This window comes from Lactuca serriola, chromosome 5 (genome assembly GCF_051521515.1).
Source record: "Lactuca serriola cultivar US96UC23 chromosome 5, Lser_US96UC23_V15, whole genome shotgun sequence".
Classification (NCBI taxonomy): domain Eukaryota; kingdom Viridiplantae; phylum Streptophyta; class Magnoliopsida; order Asterales; family Asteraceae; genus Lactuca; species Lactuca serriola.
The window spans coordinates 152,786,384-152,794,039 of NC_136412.1; the positions used below are offsets into that span (position 1 = coordinate 152,786,384).

The 7,656-nt window shown below is 35.3% G+C and overlaps 1 long non-coding RNA gene and 1 pseudogene across 2 annotated transcripts; both read left to right on the forward strand.

Annotated features, from left to right (window-relative positions):
* The first annotated feature begins 711 nt into the window (after positions 1 to 711).
* On the forward strand, positions 712 to 2,895 carry LOC145049889 (cytochrome P450 78A5-like; annotated as a pseudogene).
* Positions 2,896 to 4,320: 1,425 nt separating this feature from the next.
* LOC145051289 (uncharacterized) lies at positions 4,321 to 5,111 on the forward strand. 2 transcript variants are annotated; one of them, XR_013683508.1, is made up of 3 exons: positions 4,321 to 4,456; positions 4,660 to 4,738; positions 5,076 to 5,111. It is a non-coding gene; the product is annotated as an uncharacterized LOC145051289 (long non-coding RNA). The 2 variants fall into 2 exon arrangements; XR_013683509.1 differs by lacking the exon at positions 5,076 to 5,111 and adding an exon at positions 4,886 to 4,955.
* Positions 5,112 to 7,656: the final 2,545 nt, after the last annotated feature.

Sequence of the window (7,656 nt, forward strand, 5' to 3'; positions counted from 1 at the left end):
ACCTCTTTCCACCGACGACCTCCGCTCACCTTTTCCCGCCGGCAACCTTGAGCTCACCTCACCTCACCGAGACTGCGATGATTGCTCAAGTTTACAAGCCTTCGTTTAATATCCAACCATTTACAGATCCTCGCGCTTACACTACTAAAATTTAGAGCTCGTTACATTCTGCCTATGTTGGACTTACAAGGAGATTAAGGATTTTACAACTTCTCCCTATCGCCATCTATGAACTATTGAAGCCCTAGATAGGTACGATTTACCCTCTTGGTCCTTGCATTGCAATTGCATATTTATCGGTTCTAAAGGAATGTGAAATTCATTGTTTTCATGAAGGATTGGAAGTCAAACGGCTTGGTGGTCTCCATGTCACTGGAGCATCTTTACATGAGTCCCGAAGAATTGATATGATAATCAGGTAAGTGTAACTTAGTGTCAATATTGTGTTTTAAGGCTTTACATAAGTTTAACATATACTTTCAGATTTGTTAATCACATTTTAATTTATTTCTTGCTTTACAAAGCTTCTTGGTAGAGTAGGAAGGCAAGGAGATCATGTATCAACATGGTTCATGGTCATGTAAGTTCTATTTCATAGTCCTTCTTGGACCGGCTGGGTTCCCCATTTTAGGCCTTGTGTTTGCCTTTACATCATTTCTAACACACAGAACCCTTGCTAAGCTCTCAACAACCTTTAATGCCAAACCTCTAATGGCATTTTCTATAGGCTTCACACATTTCATCATATTGAGCCACCCAGAAACTGCCAAAGAAATACTTTCAAGTTCTGCTTTTGCTGATAGGCCAGTGAAAGAGTCTGCTTATGAGCTATTGTTCCACTGTGCCATGGGTTTTGCTCCATATGGTGATTACTGGAGGAACCTCAGGAGAATATCTGCCACCCATTTGTTTAGCCCCAAAAGGGTATCTAGGTTCGGGGTATTCAGAGAGAATATAGGATTGAAATGGTGGATCAAGTTTCATCATCCATGGAACATGAAGGAATCGTTGAGGTGAAAAAGATCCTTCATTTTTCTTCCCTGAACAACGTCATGATGTCCGTATTCGGAAAATCCTATGATGACTTCCATGTTGGTGATGGATATGTGCTGGAGAAGCTATTCAGTGAAGGATATGAGCTTCTCGGAATCTTCAACTGGAGTGACCATTTCCCAGTTGTAAGCTGGTATGACTTCCAAGGGGTGAGGAAGAGGTGCATAGATTTGGTGTCCAAGGTTAATGTTTTTGTTGACAAGATAATTATAGAACATAGAGAGAACCGATCAGACAATATAAGAGAAGAAGCCGAAGTTTCTGGCGACTTTGTTGATGTTTTTCCTGCCTATTTGACTGGTAATCTGAGCCTAAGTAGAATCATGAAACATTCTCACAGAAGCTTTATCAAACATTCAAATCTCATCAACGGTTTTTGAAACCAAAACTGCGTTGCATTGGTTTCACCATTTCTCATTATGAAGGAGAGGTAATTTGAATATCAAAGCCTCTTATTTCTAATTATATGTGTTTTCTGTTTGTATTCAGGTTCAATATCAATCTAAGCAATTTCTGGACAAGCACAAAGATTATGTTGTTCCGGAACATCAAGATATGTTGACTTCTTCCAAGTGCTTTTTTATATCAGGCTTTTTCCCTCTATTGGCCGAGTAGACAACCAAATTATCAAACAAATCTTCTAATTTCTCATCGACTGGTTCTCGCTTCAAGGTAGGGTTTTTTTTGTTAAAAAATTCCTTAATGTCATGTTATGTTGGTCATAAGTTGATATGATCTTTTTGTTAATGCATGCAGTTACAACTTCAGCAGTTGATCGAAACTTTGAACTGCACAGAACCCCACTCCATCAGATGTGTGAATCCAAATAATTTTCTTAAGCCTGACATCTTTGAGAATGTCAACATTATGCAACAATTACGTTGTGGGGTGAGCACTGATGAGATTTGAAATATATATATATATATATATATATATATATATATATATATATATATATATATATATATATATATATATATATATATTAACCTTTAATAGTAAATTCATTAAACATGTAATAAATTTTCTTTTCTTATTGCTAAGGGGGTTCTAGAAGCAATTCACATCAGTTGTGCTGGCTGTCCTACTCACAAGAGTTTTTCTGATTTTGTTACAAGATTCAACATTCTTGCTCCCGAGGTTAAAAGTGACAAGTAAGTAAAGACATATTAACACAACTCCTCGCTTAAAAACTAATCAATGATCTCATTATCAATGTGTGTGTAACTTGAATTAGTTCTTTATAGTTATGATCCGAAGGTTGCCTGCAAAAAGATCCTGCCTAAATAAGGGCTTCATGGATATCAGGTGCCAAAAGTTCTTTTTTCCTCTGAATGCGAGATTTCTTTTTTGTGGTTAACTTTTAGCATTTAGTCAACATTTCTATCCACCAAGTGAAATGTCAACATTACGTGTTTACCCTTTTACAGATTCCTGTGAACAGAGTCAAAACATATTCCTTTCAACTTTTCATTTTCGGATCAACTCAAGATATAAGGTGGTGTATCTCTTGAAATTGATTTGCTATTTTTCTTTTGTGAAAATCTTTTATTAATAAAAAAGGTAACTTTACAGAGTTTTAGCCCTCCATTTACATCCATTGAGTTAGATGATATTGAGTTAGATGATAGTGACTCAGGACGTGAAGTATGCACAGTCACTACTCTTACAGTAAGTGTTGAGCCTAAAAGTTGGCAAAGTGCAATTAAAGTGGGTGCACAAGAGGTTTGTAGTTGTACTTTTCAATAACAACAATAATAATGATGACAATTAAAATTATAGTAACATACATGTTTATCTTTTTTTGGATCTTGTTTTCAGGTTCGAAGGCTTAAGGAATAAAGAGTTTGGTGTTACAAAAGGAGAATTAGCACGTTATCTTGATGCACTATTAAAAGATAGTGAACAATTACGTTGCAGGTTTGATTGTGTTTTCCTTATTCTTTCTTTAGTTTTTTTTTTTACAAAAAGTGAAATAATAATAGTTAATAAATAGAAATTAAAAGTTACATACTTTTTATATAATGCGTATATGGCAGGGACCTACTGTAAGTCTTATTTCAACAAAATTGATGGGAAGGTAAAAGCTGATTTTTATGCCATTGTCAAATTGTTTTCTTCATGGCACATGTTGCTACTACTCAGTTTCCTGGAGGGCGTCAATCAGGTTATAACTAATTATCTTTTTAAAAAATTGGTATCAAACACATATACATATCAATCCAATAATTCACATATGTTTGTATAATACTCAATTTTTTTCAGGATCCTCTGGTGATGCCATATACAAAGAATTGTGGCATGCTTGTGCTGGCCCCCTTGTCAATGTCCCTCAAGGCCACATGGAACAGGTTTGTTATTCAATTTTCTTTCAAGACTTCATTTTCTACCTTTCATGTGAATCTTTTCTTTTTAATTCAAGACCACATGCAATGACACATAATTTTGGTTATTCTTACAGCTTGAGGCTTCCATGCATCAAGGATTAGACCAGTAACTCCCATCATTTAACTTACCAGCCAAATTACCATGTAAAGTGATGAATGTTCACCTTCGGGTAAGTTAGTGAGGATAGTTTAGTCTTTTCAGAGACTAATACTCATAATATATTTGGGTATTTAAGTAATTTAGTTATGGATTCATTTTTTTCAGGCTGAACCAGAAACAGATGAAGTTTATGCACAAATAGCACTCGTGCCTGACACAAATGTTTGTATATGGCGTGTAAATTGGTTTAGGTTGAACACAAAGCACAACTACAGCATCAACCAATAATAATGACTTAGGGGTTGATTCTTTTTTACTTAACTTGGACATAATAATAACTTAGGGGTTGAATCTTTTTGACTTAGTGGTCTTAATGAGTTAATCACTTAATTTGAACAAACTATACATGGCATGGCTGTTCCTTTTTGACTTAATGTGGACAAAATGACTTAATGGGTTATACCAAGAGCCTGTCTTAATCTACTTCCCAATGATTCTACTTTTTTTCTATGATAACACTCATATTTTTGGACATGCTTGATGTCTACAAGTATGTTTAGTTTCAAATTCCAATGCCTTTTTTGTAAGACTTCAGCCACATCTAATTTATTTCTCTTTAAGCAGAAAGTAACTAAAGAAACAAACATCTATCTCATTCGATTATAGTTTTTTTTCTTATATCGTAGGAGATTCGATATTAAGTGGACTGCACCAAAATCCATGGTATACATTGGCATGTTATTCAGCTGGTTTGCATGGCTCTCCCAAGACCTGGTAGGAGATCATGAGCTTCATAACTTAAATTTCCTCCACATTGGCTCTCCCAAGACCTGGTATGCAGTCCCTAGGGATTATGCATTCACATTTGAGGAAGTAATCCGTTCAAAGGCTTATGGTGGAGGTGTAGATCGGTTAGGTATGTAAAATGCTTACTCTTGATTATATCATTGTAATGCATATAAAAATATCTGCTATAATATATGCATCTCTCACCTTCTTAAACCACTTCTAAGACAAAAAAACGAACTTATATAATGACTATTTGTCAACATGGAATGTCTAGGGCTTCAAATTACTTCTTTATCAATACATAAAGCTCCTGCCATTTTTGTTTAACAGCCTCTCTAACACTCTTGGGCGAAAAGACTACCCTTCTATCACCCGAAACTGTTGTTGCATCTGGCATTCCATGTTGCAGGTGTGTTATTTCTTTGTTCAAAATCCATGCTTATATGCCTTGCACTTCACATTGTCAACTGCCTTTGGAAAATCTCAAACTAATTGTGTAAAACATGTTGAGATTTGGGACATTCTACTAAAAATTTCTTCTGTTTCATGATTGCAGGTTAGTACAGAACCCTGGTGAATTTGTAATAACCTTTCCAAGGGCTTACCACATAGGATTCAACCATAGTGATGTTTTGCAAATATATATATATATATATATATATATATATATATATATATATATATATATTGTGGTTGGATATATTTATATTTTTATAGACTCTATTATCAAACCATTGTCTTTAAAGGTTTCAATTGTGGGGAAGCTGCTAATTTTGGAACCCTAAATTGGCTTTCACTAGCTAAAGAGGCTGCAGTCACAGAGCTGCCATGAAGTTTCTTTCTATGCTTTCACATCAACAGCTGCTTTACTTACTGACCATATCATTTATTCCAAGGTGAGCTGGAAATCTTTCTAAGTCTTTTGACATATGAAGCTAGAAAGAGTTATTCCAAATATATCACGAGGGGTAAATTGGTAATATTGTTTAAATGTATTTTAATGGCAGGGTGCCTAGGTCCTTGTTACCAGGGATAAGAAGCTCTCGTTTAAAAGATCGTTAGAAAGAAGAACGTGAGCTTTTGGTGAAGAAGGAATTCAGTTCTTCACCATTCCGTTAAAGAGGTACTTCATACAAGTTTACATGATACTCTTCAATAAATATAGTTACTTTCTACTACTTTGTGACTTTTTTTCCCCTGATGCTTGAAATAACAGGGCAAGGAGAGCATTCTAAACATTCTGGAAACTTTAAAAGAAGAGGGATATGGGTACACAGAAGATTTTGGAAGTTTTAGACATGTTTCTCGTAGATGACTTGGTCGTTCACTTTGCAAAAATGCCTCCATCACTTGGTATGTGTTGTTATCTTCTCTCTAGTCTTTACTTACACTGATTTTACTCAAAGTGGTATATTTCTATCTGTGCTTGTGCTTGACATAACAAGTGCTATTGGCTACTTGTTGTGCCTTTGAAGGGGTATGATTCTCATCACATCACTGAAGAACATCTAGGTGGCAAAATAATATCACGTTCTGTTCTTCTTTGTGCCTTTGAAACTGCAAGAGATACTGGAGCCCTTAGAGAACCTAAGGACAAAATGGAGAAGTGAGTTGAAGAGCTGACATGGAGATTAGACTTTGAAAAGCATTTGAGGGTATATTTTTTTATATTTCTTGTATCTAATTAGTTTGTAAATTTTTGTTACAACTATTGATTTGTTTTATCTTTCCATGAAACGATTATTTGTATGACATTAAATTTTATGCAATGGATTGTATTTTTTGTATATGATATTTTATTTTATATTATGAGACATTAAATACAAATTTAATTTGAAAATTAGTAAATCTATAAATAATATTTTTTTTTAAACATTAAAATTTATGATACGCAAAAATGTGTGTCATCTTCATTGATGACATGGCCTTTCTTGACAGGGGCTTTCTTGATACGCATTGCGTGTCATTAACACGCGCGTCGTAAGGTTACGACATGAGAATGCGTGTCGTCTTCCTTTATGACAGAGCCTTTATTGATACGCATTGCGTGTCGTAAACGCGCGTCGTAATTGCGCGTCATAAATGCGCGTCGTCTATAGATGACGCGCAAAAGCGCGTCGTCTCTCTTTATGACAGGGCCTTCCTTGACACGCATTTGCGCGTCGTCTGAGCCTTTTACGACGCGCAATGAGCGTCGTAAAAGGCTGTTTTTCTAGTAGTGATTGCTTTTGCTCTTAGTAACCAAGAACAATTTTTCGAAACACACACAACTTCATACCTTGATTTGGTGGATCTACTTGTCCTCGTCTGGAAACCTTCTCGAAGACATTTTTTACCAATACACCGCTTTAAAAGTTCTTTGTTCTTAAATATACTCTCACATTGAATCTTTTGAAGATTCATGTCTACCATCTGTGTTGGGATATCTTCATTAATATCAACTGGGCATGCTGGTACAGGGGGCATACCGTGAAAAAGGTTATCGGGAAACTTAGCTTTAACTTCATCACCCAACTCATCTCTATCGGAATTGCTTTGTAGCTCGGTTATATCTAAACATACATCACCAACATCAACATAATGCCCGTAAACATGATTTTTTTCATTTTTCTGACTTGAAATTTTTTTGTTTTTAGTTTTATCTACCACACGCCTATTCATAACTTTAACTTCTTGTTCGGCAACATCATCACAACGACCACCCACATGATTAAGATATGTACCAACATCATCATCACCAACAGACTTGTAATTCTCAGGATCCACATAGTGAATAGGTGAATAACTAACATTAACATTTTCAGCAACACTGTGAAACTGAGGTACACTAGGAGTATTAAAAGTACCTATCGGATCGTTGCTCCCTTTATAACTGCATAAATTACCAACAAGTTGGTTTCCAATTTCACCACCCCCATTAACCTCCTCAACTTCATCAACCACCACAAACACTTTCACAGCCGTTCCTCCACTACATTTGATTACGTTTATCAACATTCTAACATCCATGTCTTCAACTATAGCTATATAATAATTTAATTCAGGATGGTGGAAACGAAGACTAATTCTATATTTGTCTAACAAACCAATTTTGCTTCTTACCAAACATACAAAATCAGTATAACTAATATACTCAGAAAATATCAAAGCAAGTTCAGAAATACCTCCCTGTGGACATATGTATTCCAGATTAGTTCCATTAACTTGCCATCTCCCACCGGTTACAAGACAAACCAAATATTCAATCATTTTTTGAGCAAATTTTAGAGAAAGTTCCTAAACAAATAACAACCAAAATGATAATTTTCTACAAAACTTTTTATATAG